Raw genomic sequence first — 15,984 nt, forward strand, 5'->3', positions numbered from 1 at the left:
GATTTATGATGTAAGCTCACTAAGGAAGGACACTTGGAAATTCGACAGGCAAATTGGGTTTCACCATTTATTTTATATTTGCCCGAGAAGGAAAGATAAATCTGAGAAGAAGAAGGGTGGAGCTATAACTGAAATAATTAGATGGTCATATATAGAATTTCCTTAAGGCTAGAAATATGAAATTTAGTGTTTAGGTTTTTTATTCAAACCAATTAAAGACGTGTTTAATCGCTTTTTTAAATTCTACATAAAGGATAATTTTCCCACTCAAGCTTTCCACCACACAAATATTTTCTCAGTCCCACAAGGTTGTTTGTCTAGCTACAAAACTTGTGGGGTCATAATTTTGATCAACAAGAGCGAACTCTCCTACGATATACAACTTCTGTTACGTATTTGAGAAACAGTGCAGTAGAGCACAAGTTATTTCGAAGGTCTGTTATTTGTTCATGAACATTCTGTACTACGTTACCTATCCATTCGTTCAATAATTTCGGTTATTATACAGATCATAAGTGCCGTTCTGTAACAAAATTTTACTATCTCACTTTTATGTCTCGTAGTTATCTGATTCTCAAATTTAAACTCGTCCATATTCAAACTTTTGTCAGTAATACTCATATTTTCGTCCTCGTTTGCTTATGTCAACGCTGAAAATATTTAATTATAAGAAAAAGCTACTCACACAATACATTGCTAACAAATTTTTAAATATTTTGAATTATGATTGAGGACCAAATTATTTTAATTCAGACCGCCTTATTCAACTATGTATCCATACGTGTTATACTAGTATACAAAGTGTTTCAAAACAACAGCAACGTTTGGTAAGTGATTACTGACACCATAAGACCAAAACTATATACCGTACTGGGTGCACAAATGCTTGCTTTTGGAATTGTAGGTTGCCGAAAAATGAAAAATAAACTTAAAGGTTAGTATTTCCAAATCTTTCGAACCTACTGTAGTCTGGTCAAGGAACAATTATGTGTCCTATCCAAACATACAAGTTTCAGAATCCTCAGGTACTCACACATCAATTTTATAAAGGTAGTTGGAGAGTATTTCAAATTACATGTCCGTAGGCAAACTTCCTCTATAAAATTGCTTCGTGAGTACCTTAGGATTCTAAAACATATATTCTTGAATTGCGCAGATATTAGTTCCGAAGTGGTCTTGACCCTACTACGGTAGGTCCCACAATTTTGGAGTTATGAGCCTTTATTTTTTTATAGTTTCGGCAGGCTAAACTCCGAAATGAATCATTTGTGCACCCAATTTGGTTTATACGGTTTATCTTATCTTGGTGTCAGGAATTATCTCCCAAACGTTTTCGGTATTGTTTTGAAATACCCTGCATAAGACCTCAAACTCCTTTGTCTGATTTGTAAGTCTATGGCAGAATAAAAAGAAAGTCATCGTATATAAAGGTATTTATTTATCGAAATTCTTATAGAAATAACTTCTTATAAGAAAAAGTTGATGATAAATTGGTAACATGACATGGATATCTATCTATATATTAAAATGCTAGGGTTATATGTTTGTGGTCAAGTAAAGTTTATATGTTTGTGGACGTTTAGATGTTTGTGGCAATCCTTTCAACAGTGAGTTCTCGGGGACCAGAAGCTCTAAAAGGATATCGTTTTCTCTGATCGAATGCACATTTTGAATATATTGTTCAGTTGCAATTGAATATTTAAAAATGGCCTTTATTTATGTATTACTTTTCCAGGAGTACACCGGAGGGATTGACAGTTTTGAAATTAAGCATTCTATCATAGTAGTTATACATTACAACACCATATATTTGTATAGGGGGTTAGTATATCTCTCCGGCGTTTGTTTCGTGGCCAAATGATAATGAAAAACGAAGGATAATTATTTCTCCAGTCTAAGATGAATCTTTATTGTTTGGAGTGTTTTGATCAATGAACACCATATATCGCTGACATTATAATTAATTGTGTGTGTAATGTCTTTGCTTATTACAAAGTGCATACAAAAAGAAAGACAACACTAATCATATATTAATTAGAAATTCCACCCAGAAGTAGGCTCAAATCTTACAAACGGTGTAAGATAGTAAAAAAATAATCGAAAAAAATCTCCCCTATATGATACCCCTTGCAGGTTTTTATCAAGACGTCTTTCACTTGTATCTGTAAAGGGACATATACATATATTATGAGGAACCACGAGGAGATTCATGTTCATATGTGAATGATGCGTTGAGTAGAAAGTGCAGGTTCAGCTAGTTCATATATAATATAAAAGTTACTATGTATTCGACTTCGTTCCGCTTGAACCACTCGACTGATGTCGGTCAAATTTTCAAAATAGGTGAAGTTTGGTCGTAGTGTTTTCTTTTACCATTTCACTTTGACTGTGCAACTTAGAGGAGGAGGAAATATTTTAAAACGATCGATAATAACCAATATAATTGTCGAATTTATAGTTTTAGAAGTCATTGAGGTGAACATTGACACTACATTGAACATTGGTGCTTAAATCCAAACTCAGCCACGCAACTTGGGGGAGGGACAGGGAAAATACATAAAAATGATCGGAAATGACCGATATTAATGTCGAATCCATAGTTGTCATGATCTCTGAGACGAACAAAGACATTTTCGATCCAGTGTCAATCCAAATTTAGCCCTTTATGTCCAAACTGAAACGTATTCTCCTATAATATAATAACGTTTCTATAATTGATATATTTGTATTAATATTGTACTTGAACATTTTCGGGACAAACTAAAGTTGAATGTCTATGGATTTCAAGTTTGAACTAGGAGCCTCAACATTTGTATCCCGGAGAAAGCATTGAACGTAGTATTGTTTTTGTGTCAGATATTAAGCAACCCTTTGCATCTGCTATACTGGGTCAGAATACAAATTGAAGCTATATTGTAAAATTTTTATTGCAATAACTCGAACAGACATGAAACATATACATATGTAGGGATCAGTATAGATGTAATACATGAAAACAAGGAAGTTATTATTTCTTAGTAGATGATTAAAAATTTAAAACTTTAACAAATGAAATGAGCCTCCCTTTTAATTGTGGAAGTGCATTTTATTCTGGCTTCCTATCAGGGCGGACCAAAGCAAAATTTGCTCTCAAAAGGGACTCTGTGGCGCCTCCCCCAAGTATTAGTCTATATTTTACATTTTACTATAGTGATTTTAATATTTTAAACTCATTTTTCCAAACAAAAATTAATACCCAAATATGTCAAAAAAGGAAAGTTGGCCAGGAGGCATGAGTCAGGTGGCCCTTGCATCGAAACTAACCCATTTGTTTTTTGTTATAAGACTATTATTTATAACCCCAGAGAGACATATCAAACCTATTGAGGAAGATCCCCTTCCTGATTAGAAAGAAAGTTTCACGCAATAAATTAACCTATTCTATGTTGGAAGCCGGATCAATTCAGGAGGAAACTACGAGTCCCTGTTAGAATTTACTCAGACATAGGAAAACTTAACTTGACTATTAAAAGACCAACATATACCGCCATGATAAAGAGAAAAATCACATAAACTACATACACAATACTGTATCTGACAGGCTACCGCAACCTAACTAGACTTGATAGGGTGAAAGCATGGGCGCCCAAAGGGGAGGGCAGGGTGTGGCCTGGGAGCCTCTCTGGCACAAGAAAATGTATTAAATTTCTTATGATTTTCTTAATACAAATAAAAATATATCAAACGTAATATAGTAACCAGGGAGATAAGCCCCTCCTTAGGAAATTTTCTTCGGACGCCCATGGCTGAAAGGAATATTTTAAACGTTTCTAATTAATTAAATCGTACATAGAAAATCACTCGAAGTCAGAAACGTTAATAACTGGCGCTATGAACGTTTTCTCGAAGGCACATGGCGATCGTGACTAGCAAATCCTTATTTCACTGATTTCGGTTTGTGTGCAGATATAATTCCAAAATTTAGGACTCCAACTGGTTTCCAAATGGTTTATTTATTAAATACAACTATTGTTTCCTGTTTAGTTACTGGATTTTGGTTCTTTTATTGAATTTCACTCCATCGATTTACTCTACGATGTTACTCTGATGGCTGATCCAGGCCAAAGACAAGGTATAGTGGCGCCAGAATACTGAGGTAGAATATAGTTCCCAATCACAAGACGGAATTTTCGCGGCAGAAAATATAAAGCGAATGAATATTAGTAAAAACTGGATCAAACTGGATTTTAGCAAGATATGGGTATCTCAGCGGGACGAAGAGGGTCTAAAATATCCTATCAAATATTGGATTGGTAGAAAAATTCAGAAAATTCTACCCAATTACTAACCTATAAATTACAATGAAATAAAATGTACAATTTCCATTATCATCCAAGTGAGGTACCCATATACAGAAATTTACGGGGAAAATAATACATTAATAAAAATAATATTTCCTGAGATATATTTTTTCCTAATTATTTAGAAGTTTCCCGGTTACTTTTTTTTTTTTGAACAAGAAACAAACGTATTTAATACGTAAGCCGAAAATTATATAATATAATCTGACAATACACAGTACGATCAAAATTTATGCGGACTGTTGAAAAAAATTATACTATCTTAACTGTGACCGAAGCTATCATGATTATTTTTATATGTTTCGATATGTCCCCCGGTGATCCCTTTCCGCAGTCGAATGGGATGAATTTGGATGTTAACGTGATCGGAGTTTCACAATTGGTCTCAGCGACCGCAAAAACTATGAATTTGTCATTAATATCGGTCATTTTCTACTACTTTTCAATGTCCTGGTAAACACTCGCATTGAGACCCCGTGGATCGAAGTTTAAAAAAAGACACGCTTGTCTTGTTCTGGGGCCTGAACCTAGGTACCCGTGACCAAAATTAGCTAACTCTCGGTCCACTCGTCTGGTTCCCAGGCCGCACACAAACAGACAAACAAACTCTCTATTTTATTTATATTAGATTAGATTAGTTTATTCATTAGAACATAATTTTCGCTTCTTGGCAGTTGATATTGACTATCATACACTCCGGAAGCAATTTACGCAATAGCACAAACGTTCGAGATACAAAAAAAAGTCAAAATTATCATTCATATCAAGTTCTTTGCTCATTAATTACACTCATCATATCTACTTTTGTTTCCTAAAGAATTTTGTTGGCGTGGATTTTATACATATGAAAAATCCCATATATGTTGTTAATTTAGGCAAAAATTACCTTTAACTCTTTCGCAAAAAGAAAGAAAAAAAAGAAAAGAAAAAGAAATTGGCACAAAATCATACAAAATGTTATTTTAATATAGGGATGGAATCACTGGCCTAAAGTGATCAGAAATTGAATTCAAAGATATGGACAGAGAGATTTATTATAATAACTAAAATTATTTGTAGGAGTTTACCTACGCACGTAAATTAATTTACTTTCCTCTTGCTTAGTGGCTAACCCGCGCACCTAATCCAGAGTCCGATTCTCGGTGGGGGAAACTTTGAAATTTGAATGCATCACGGTGGTTCATATCCTCTCTTAAACTAAAGATCCACTTCTGTTACACCTTAAATGCTGAGAAATGATGCTAAACTTCAGTCAATAGTTTAACGAAGAAACTAAGGAAGCTCGAAAGAATTATTTATGTTTCGTAACCTTACCTACTTACTAATGAATTTGTAGTAAATCATTATAGTGAAAGAAACCCGATTATCACTAAAATTGTCGTTTCTAATTTTATTTAACGCAAGCAATTTAATATGTGTTAATGCCCATTAATTGAAATTACTTTAAGCTAAATCAAATTTAAATTAAAACTGGAAATACGCAAGCAAGGTTTGTAAGATATTGAATATATAAAGCTTAATCATTCAGTCTCTTTTGTTACTTCTACAAATTTACATGTGTACACGGATTACAGTAAATAGACTGATCATTAGTGTCGTTGGTCTTCCACGATGCACTTACTTGGTGTTGTACAGCGCCACAATTACCTCTGGTAGCGTAAATTAGAACTAATTTTCTTTTCTACATCAATCGCTTCTGCATGTTTTCAAATATATTCCTACCAAGTTTGACTCCATTTTGTAAAGTGATTACGTCCCTAGAGTTCTCTGAACAGCGATACTTATTTTATGATAACCTGGTACTTTTATGAGTGAATTGAATGTGGATAGTCAGTGTTATCCATAAAGATGTTAATAGACACACTTGGCAAAGACCGATCGATCTAGTTATCTGTTGAAGCATAATTCAAACAATTATTTTTGATCAAGAGATACAGAGTGGAGTAACGAACGTACGTACTAACATTATAGTTTTATATGTCTCACTAGCATGATCCTAAGAGATGTTGAAATACGCTTTCAAGAATATATTGCAACACTATTTGTGTTATGTTAAATTTAATAATATTTCGGCATATCCATACTTGATGTAGGGTTTCGACGTTTTGCTAAGCCTAAAACGAAACACGCTTATCGAAGATGTGCAGATTATCAAAATTGTATATGAAATAATTTATTAAAAGAAAGCTTAGAAAGAAATTTTAAACCAAAGCACAGGAAATAAAAAAAAAAAAAAAACGTCGCGTAATCTTGGAGAAATAGCGGTTATGAGCCATTGAGGCGGTACAAAGAACATAAAAAATGCTGCTGATTTTACTAAGAAACATTTTAGCGATAGAAGCATATTGATATCTCGATAGTCATAATACGCATCGCAGGTCGAAATTTACAAATATTACTCACAATTTTCTGTAAACACTCTGAGTAATTTGGCCTCCCGCCATATAATGCAGCTTCGTTTCGGACGCTAAAAATTGAGGATGTGCGGGACAGGTGGCAACTCTGACTTGACAGGTTAACAAACTATGTTGTGTTCATAACTGCCTAAGTATTTATAGAACATCATTGATATTAAAATCGTAATAAGGAATAGTCTCATTTGTTAGCGTTAATGCATTTTTGTTTAGACTCGCATTATGTAGAACATTGTATGGTTGATTAGCCAGGGCAGGTAGATTTAGCCAGTGCCGAATTTAAGTTTGATGGGGCCGTAGACTATTGATAGGGGCCCTTTATAGGCCAAGCCTTAGGGGACCTTTATAGGTCTAGTTTTCTTTTTCAGCGACAAGAAATTGCCGTTTTTTAGGTTGGAATATATGCTATGTGCTAATTTATGGTCCTAATGGATATCTAAATGGAAAAAAAGGACCCATTACAAGCAGGGCTGGGAACGAGGGTTAAATTATAAGCGGGGCTGTATAACTGGGGACTCATTACAAGTGGGGTGAGAAATAGTGCCCTATTGCTTGTTTTATAAAAGCCTGGTACATAACAATACAACACACCATTGTTGTACGTGCGTTTTACATTATTTGCTTTTCTTATTTAGAAATTACATTAAGTCAGTTTTTTCCTTTAATTTTTTGGCCCCTAAGCGAGTGGGGCCCTAAGCTATAGCTTGTTTAGCTGATATGTTAATCCTGCACTAACTTTAGCGTTACTCTTAGCACCGAGTCTATATAAGACGTGGACATAGAGCCTAAGGTGGATTTCGAACCATTTAAGCAACCTGTAGTGAATCGAAGCGGGCTCTTATGCGTATACTCTGATGATCTGTCCAACATCTGTCCAATAAAATGTCAAAGACGGGAGACATCGAAGGAACGTAGATAGAATTGAAACCTATCGGTTTCTCGCAATGGAAAGTAGAAGAAAAGCACGGCATAAAATTCTGTCTGCAATTCAATCTATTTTCCCTGTATTCCAATATCTTGTTCAAAAATCTTCCTTCTCTATTTATTAAGTTTTTCTACTAATTTTCCGTAATTTAGAGAAATTTCCCTCAACCTAGGAACACTACTATGTTCTCAATTCACGAGAAGTAACACTCGGTAGTAGGCAACTCTTAGGCATTTAAAACACGCAGTCACATCAGTTGTTGATTCAAAGCAGTCTATAATGCAGCAAGGATGTCGCTGATAATTAAACGAAATTTTGTGTTAAAATGAAACAAGATTTATATTGCTGTTATCAATTATGTGTACAGTATAATTTTGAATCAATACGTTTCAGTAATGAGTTTATTTTCTTTGATGAAAGCTTTACTTAAGTGTCCTTATTAAATGTACAGCACGATATTTCAGAGTTACATTCATAAATAAAGTATATTTTACAGAAAATAGTTTTTAACCATTATATACGAGATAATTAATATGTTTTGTTCTCTTAGTAAGATTCACGCTCCTATATTTGATATGTAGAATAATTATGTCTTTGACAATATAACGTCATACATAGAATATTCCTGAGACTAACGGGCAAAGTTGTGTGAGGCTGAGGAGTCTTGTCTCCAAAGATGGATTTGTCCAATGGTTGTTTATAGCGGAGAGACACTTGTACGCTTGGATTTTCGAAATGTCAAGTCAAGACATATTTATTTGCTATCACGTACTATATAAATAGTATAAAACATATTTATTTCCTATCACATGCTTTATACTAAATATTATAGTTTATTTACAGTAAGACTTGTTATATGCATGCGAGCATGAAAGTATTTATTCGTTACAGTGTTTGTTTGTTGAACTTTTAAACCCGCTTAGAAACAGTCTACATTCCACAGCTTGTAATCGTTATTATTATTATTATTATTATTATTATTATTATTATTATTATTATTATTATTATTATTATTATTATTTGCTTCCTTTTAGAATAAAATCCTGCGCTCATCTCTGCTTTATACCACATAATTTTATTAAAATTCATTCATATCTTCTTTAGACGATAACTGAGAACGACTAAACACAACTGGACGTACGTTCTCCCCAGTGTGGTAATTATAGGGGGAATAGGGGAAAATTTCCAGGCACCTCTGAATACTTCCCCGGAACCTCGTTATCTTTGTGCTTTCTAGGAGGGAATTCATGTATGATTACAAAAATTAAATTTATATACAAATAAAAATTGTAAGTTTTTCAACTCACTAATAAGGAATCTGTGTCTTAGTAGAATCTACTCCGAGATGTTTTATTACAGTATAGTGGCGTATTTAGGGGGAGAGCTATCGGGCTCAAGACCCTCCCGAAATAAATTTTGACGTTTTTCGCGTTTCACGTAAGACTACCAGAATATTCCTTCTCATAATTTCTAAGAATTTCATTAACTTACCATTTTCTTGTTCTCTATGTTCACAAATAATACTAACGTGAGCTACAGATTTCTAACTGAAATGATTTAGAAACTTTTTATACTTGGGGGCAGAGCGTAGCTCATCTGAAATTTGTAACACCGTGTATTTAGAAAACTCAAGGATGGATTTAACTAATCTTCTTAGGATAAGAAATGAAATAATCAATTTCTTTTGGATATTTTCGACATCACACCACAAGCTATCAGGACTCGAAATGATTTTAACTATAAAAATTTACTAAATCGTAATGGCACAGAAACTTAACCATTATGACTATCCAACGTCGTAAATAGATGTCATACTCACAGGTAGTTCAGCTTTGATAATCTCCAATCGATGTCTTTTCACTATGCGATCTTAAGTACAACTCCCCAGTCTACTCTCCGTCCTCAACCAGCACAACCCCTTTCCGGGATTCAGTTGCTTCCTGGTTGTAGCGTAGAGCTTAGCTCAGGTCTCCTTATGAAATGCCTTACTTTGTTATTTCCGTATAGGAAAACTTCCTATAATTGTGGTGTGATGCCTACGTTATCTGTTTTTATTTTCTTAAACAGTTTGAATATCGCTTCCTTGTTTTACACTAAACAAAATAAATTTACAAAATACATGTACGGATTTTGGTTACTTTACATTACCCCTGCCTCGAAATTTTGAGCGCGATTCTGTGTGCCAAAAGAAAAAAAAAGGATTACTGTCCACCTGTATAAACATGAAAAGAAAATAATAATTAAATTCGTCCATTAATCTTCGAACGCTCTGTATATGTAAAGTTTTCTTTTGACTCGTATTTATGTACATAAGTTCCACCACCAGCATTGTCCGTCACCAATAACGAGAATATATGTTGTTTGTATCACATGAGTATTCTGCTGACAAAGTAATATTACAGTAAATGTAAGCTAATGTCACTTTATCCTGTCTGTGAGAAAGGAAAAAAAAAACATTGTCAGAAAACACTTCGCACTCAGAATGAAGCAAAACACTGAACTTTAGTTTATTTCACTAGTTATGTGTGAGTTTGTGTCTTTTGTAGTCTGTTCCTTGCTATACCGGAATACATGTTACTTGGAGCTATGTATTCTGTCATATGTATTTAATTGTCATTATCACTGAAGTCCTCACTTCAATAACTGGTAGTAATATTTAATACTCAGCAACCATAGATTCCTCAGTATCCTGTTGTTTGGCTCTCACGTTGATATCTGACATTGGAAATAAGGCATTTATGGGAAACTGCTACTGCTGCTGCTGTTCTTTTGTTGATGATTTTGATAAGTTGCTGAGTAGACGTGATCATTTAGTGTTTTTGTTTACATTCATTTGCATATATTAGGACAATCACAACTGTTAAGTCTGCACCTTTACATAGAAGTAGTGAAATGAGTCCATTTTTAATGCTTGAATAACATGAAGTTAGAAGAAATCATTGACATATCATTAACATTAAGAACTGTAGTAGGCGTAGAATGCTTAATTGTTGGATATTCATTTAATCTATCATCATAGAGGTGTATTGAAGAACAAACTGGGGTTATGTGTGAATCTGGTTTTGAACAAACATACTTGACATTGAATATCTGAATTTGAAACATTATTTGGGGTTAATTTAATTTTGAATAGTTTGTATATTATAAATGACAAAATTATTAAAATGATCATTAAAATAGTAATTATAGGGCTGACGAAAGTATAATATGATTGCATTGTGGAGCATACCTAGAAAGGCAACAGAAAAGAAAAAAATATTCAGAAAATGAAGTTGTTACTCGGTTATTCTTCTTTGAAATATGCTTAGCATAATTTTAATAATAACCAAATATTTCTATTTTTTTCAATTAACAAGCTTCTTTGAAGGATGCTTTGCATACATATTGCCTAATTAATCTGCTGTGAAATAGACTCTACTTGAAAATTTGCTTCACAAAATTTATATTCATAGCCTACTCACGTTTCAATAACTTAATATTTGATTTCATTGTTTATTTCTTTAATCATTTTCATTCCTGTAAATATGATAATTTAGTCAGTTTCTATCTTATTCAGCTTATACATTTTAATAACTAGAGCTACAATAAGAATTAGTAATGCAAATCCTACTAGTATAAAAATAATTCCAATGCTATAAATAATATGAGTTTCAAAGTGATCCCATATTGGCATAGTAGGTTTCACTGTCAAATTCGATAGTTGAGAAGAAAGGTTCTGTAATTTATCCAAGTAAAATTGGTTTCCTACATGCTATTGTAAAAATAAAAGATTTATAGGAAACTCTATGTGATAATATGTAACTTCTACAGTATGTCTACTATCTAAGGTTATTTGATTTGTTATCACCGAATCGAACGCATTGTAAGATAAGAAATAAGCTCTGTGTTGATCGTTTGAATAATTTGAATAAACCGGTGTTTGGACATTTCTAGATACAACATGAACAGTTGTTAATGCTGAAAACAAATACCTACTGAGGTGTATAGGTAAATGAACTTTGAGTTCGTAGTATACTTTAATATATAATAACGACTAATTAAAAATACTATGAATAAATATTCAAAAAAGTGTTTGAGGATCTTTTTTTATTGCAACCACAATAAGTTTGTTGAATATCTATAAATAGTAAATTCTCTAATTTCCTATATCGCGAAATAAGAAAGTTTTCGGCCTAACTAGCTTATCAAAGAAGTAGAATAGTCCCAGGAAAGAAAAATAAGGGTATTGATTCCTTTGTGTTCGAAAGAGAAAACCGTAGGGCACTTACACTCACGGTGTCCGAAGAAGAGAGACTGTTATCGTGCAGTCTATTAGCACTTGCTGAGTGAACAAAAGAAATCAATACAAAGGGCTTTCACCAGAGTGACCTAATATCCCTATTCTAGACTAACATATGATCCTTTTCTTTTCCGATGTACCATCTCGATATTCGTCCAGTGGGTCTTGATTTCGCTTCAATTGGTGGGTCATCTGTCGTTGATTGAAAATCTGGTTGACTTTCTCAAAGTTTCGGCATGGGAACATCGTAAGTTGATAGTAGAAACTTGTTTCATTTTTGGGTGTCGTCTGTGTCCACCGGTGCCTATGGGTGTCATCTAGTGTCTTCGCTTGTCTTTTGCTGCTGAACACATCATTCATCATGTTTCTTAGCTGTAGATGTTTAATTGTTTCCATAGATGCAAATCTTGGAGAATTTTCTTCGTCCCATGTGTTGTTGAGCAAATTGCCTACTTTCCAGGCTAATGGATGTTTATGTCTCAGCGTCTTTTTCTCTTACTGACGCAATCTTCTTTAAAGGTCTGATGTCCACTTTATCACGTTTGGCGTTATTCTTCTTATTTTGATATTCTATCACGATTTTGTTCACACTGTTAGTGAAACCTACAACTATAGCTTTCTTGTTATATTTAAGACTGAACACTTCTGGGATCCCTTTCTTTTTCTGATGGTCCTTCACAAAGACAACGTCCCCAATCTGGAATTCGGTTTGTTTGTTTTCTTGAAGAAACTTCTCCAGTTGCTTTTGATAATTCTTGATCATATTTTGATAAGCCTCTTCCCTTATCGTTTTCAAAACTTCAAGGCGATCTACATTTTCGATGTTTTGCACTGGACTCTGAAATTCATTTTCCAACAATGGCCTTGGCTGATAAGCATCTAGCAAAAAGAAATAGCTGAATTTTGTTATTACGTTTGTAACATTATTTAACAAGAAGGTAAGTGCTGGCAAAAATAAGTCCCATGTGTGTCCTTTAGACGATACATAGTGTCGTATCGCTTGCTGAATAGTGTCTGCTGTTTTCTCCACCAAACCTAAAGATTCGTGCTGATTGACAGCTATGAAATTCAATGTGGTTTCTAACCTTTCTGAAAGTTCGGCCATTATTTTACTACGGTGTCCGGGAAGTCTGTCCAAAATAATCTTCTCTGGCAGACCATATTTGAGAAATACTTTTCGATATAACGAGTCACCTATTGATTCTGCTATTAAGTCTATTAAAGCGTCTGTTACAATATACCTAGTACAAAGATCACATGTGATGAGAATGTATTTGTTATGCTTTTCAGATATTGAGGAGGGCCTACCTGGTCAATTTGGATAGTAGAAAAAGGCTGTGATTGAGCATATGTCTGTGGTAACATTCTTGGAGGTTTATGGACTCTCTTATTTAATAAACAGGGTGGGGGCAACTTCCAACCTTGTCTCTAATGATGTTTTCATGTGTGGAACAAAAATTCTATGCAATGCATAGTTACGTATATGTTCTCGTTTGACCTAGAGGGGCAGACGTTAATGGTGGGTTATGGATCATATCAAACAATTTGTTTTGTAACTTAAATGGAATACAAAATAAACGTTTGGCTACGTTTTCGAACTTATGTATTTGGTAGTTTTCACTCTACTAATTCATAGCATTTCGACATTCGTACTACATTGGTGGTTGATGAAATTTCTCCCGTTTCTAAATATTTATAAATATCTTCAAAGAATGTGTCTTCTCTTTCATAGCGGTCTATATCCTGTGGCTCTGTGAATTTTACTAAACATTTCTCCTGATCGATGTTTTCGACTGAAAGATCTCCCGGCTGTACGGGAAGTAGTGTGTAACGGCTAAGTCCGTCAGCCATATTGAGCTCAATTTTATATGTATTGGCGTGAATTGATAGTGATATATAAAAATACCGTTTCAAAAGTTTTGGTGGGAAATTCTTACTAGTCTTCAGAAATGTTAGAGCTCTTGAATCTGTCTTCAGATAAAAGTGTCTCCCAATCAAAAAGTAACGGAATGCTCGAAATGAAGCTATAATTGCCAGAAGTTTAATTTCTAAGACACTCATTTTTTCTCTGATTCTGTTAATGAACGTGAGTAGCATGAGATAATATACCATTCACCTGAATATTCATCATCTGTTTGCAGCATAATTGAAGAAATTACGGTAATTGACTCGTCAGTATACAAGCACAAAGGTTTGTTTTAATCATACGGTGCCAGAGCGGGGGCTGCTAGCAATTTCTGTTTCAAAAGTTCAAAAATTTCTTGATGTTGAGTTGTCTATTCAAACTTCTCTCGTTTACGAACGAGCTTTTGAAGCAGTTGCGTGATTTCTGCATAATTGGGCAAAACGTTTCGAGTATGATTACAAACCCTAAGTAGGATCGTAATTGTTTCCTATTTTTAGGTGGGGGAAAAGTTTCAATAATTTTCAAAATTCTGTCTGAAACTTCAAACCCAAATTTTGAAATTTTGTGTCCCAACGCTATTATAGATTTAATGAGAAACTGTGATTTCTCTACCGACATTCTTAAACCATAGATTCTCAATCTATGCAACAGTTGCTCTAGAACTTCTACAAATTTCTCTTTAGAATTTGAAAATAGAAATAGATCATCCAAATATAAGGCTATATTGTCGGGCTGTAAATTAGCTAGTACAACTGATTGTAACGTATTAAAATAAAAAGGAGAAATTGCATAACCTTGCGGCATACGAAGGTATTTGAAGTTTGCAAGATTTGTAATGCAGGATGATGTAAATTTCCTTGATTGAGGCTCTAATTCCAAATGAAAAAGGTATTAGAAATATCAAAGTATCCGTAGTACAAGTGTCCTGACATAGTTGACAGTATTTCACTGACAGGAGGTAACACTATGATACAAAACTCGTGAGTTCAATTCTCTCTGATCAATAATTTTACGCAATTTTCCCGACGGTTTCCTAAGAAGCATAACCGGAGAATTATAAAGCGAATTGGATCTCTGTATCACTCGTTGTTCCAATAACGTATTTATAAATTGCGTAACTTCCGATTTCAGTGCATGTGGAATTAGAAATTGTTTGCGTGAAAACGGAATTTCTATGTTCAATTTTACATTGAAAATGTCTTGCTTTTCCGATCCTGTTAACATTCCACGTAAACATATCAGCAAAGCGGTAGCAGAGATCTATTTTTTTTCTCTATATTCAGGACTGGCATCTTGACCAATATTTAATTTAGAGATTTGAAATAACTGTTGTCCTTCCCGTAATAATTCCTCATCCACATAAGTTTCATCTATTGATTGCCAACATTGATTTGACTCTTCAATTTGAACATCTTCCGCTTTTTCGATTACAAAATTCTTATGAAGAACGACTTTTGTGACTATAGGGTTAATAATTTCAACTACATTTTCGTTTCTTTAAATAGTTCGCGGCACTAAAGTTCTTAGTTTCTCAATTATAGACATGTCTGGCTCTGAAATCTCATCTTGTTCTGATTTCGAATTAATACATTTAAGTGGAAAAAATATTCTTGTTCTTGTAGGAAGATACGTCATCTTATGAATAACAAATTTTTTGTCATATGTCTCTGTCAATAAACAAAATATTGGCTCTGAAACCTGATGACCTGTATTACTCTGTTGTGTGTTACGAGGAGGCTTTCCATATCTAAACAAATATAGTATCTTATTGAGGTAATCAACACGGGCGTTATGAAAACTAAGAGGTCATTTCCTAAAAGAGCTTTCGGACCAAAATTTTCCACTATTCTGAACCTCTGATGAAAGGATAGACCGTTGATTAGAAATTTTATTATGGCTGTGTGTTGCAGCTCTATAGGTTCACATGAAACACCAACAACTTTCGTAATTTCCTGTCACAATTTAGTTTTAGGAGATAGCAATGATTTATCCAAAATTGATATTGTACTTGCCGTATCTGCAATTATTTTTAACACTTACAACGAAACGTCGGTCATTTTGACAGTTGATAAATTTTGCTTTTTAATAGTGGCAACACTGTTTGATTTGGATAACCGCCA

This window comes from Thermobia domestica, chromosome 15 (genome assembly GCF_964235325.1).
Source record: "Thermobia domestica chromosome 15, izTheDome1.hap1.1, whole genome shotgun sequence".
NCBI lineage: Eukaryota > Metazoa > Arthropoda > Insecta > Zygentoma > Lepismatidae > Thermobia > Thermobia domestica.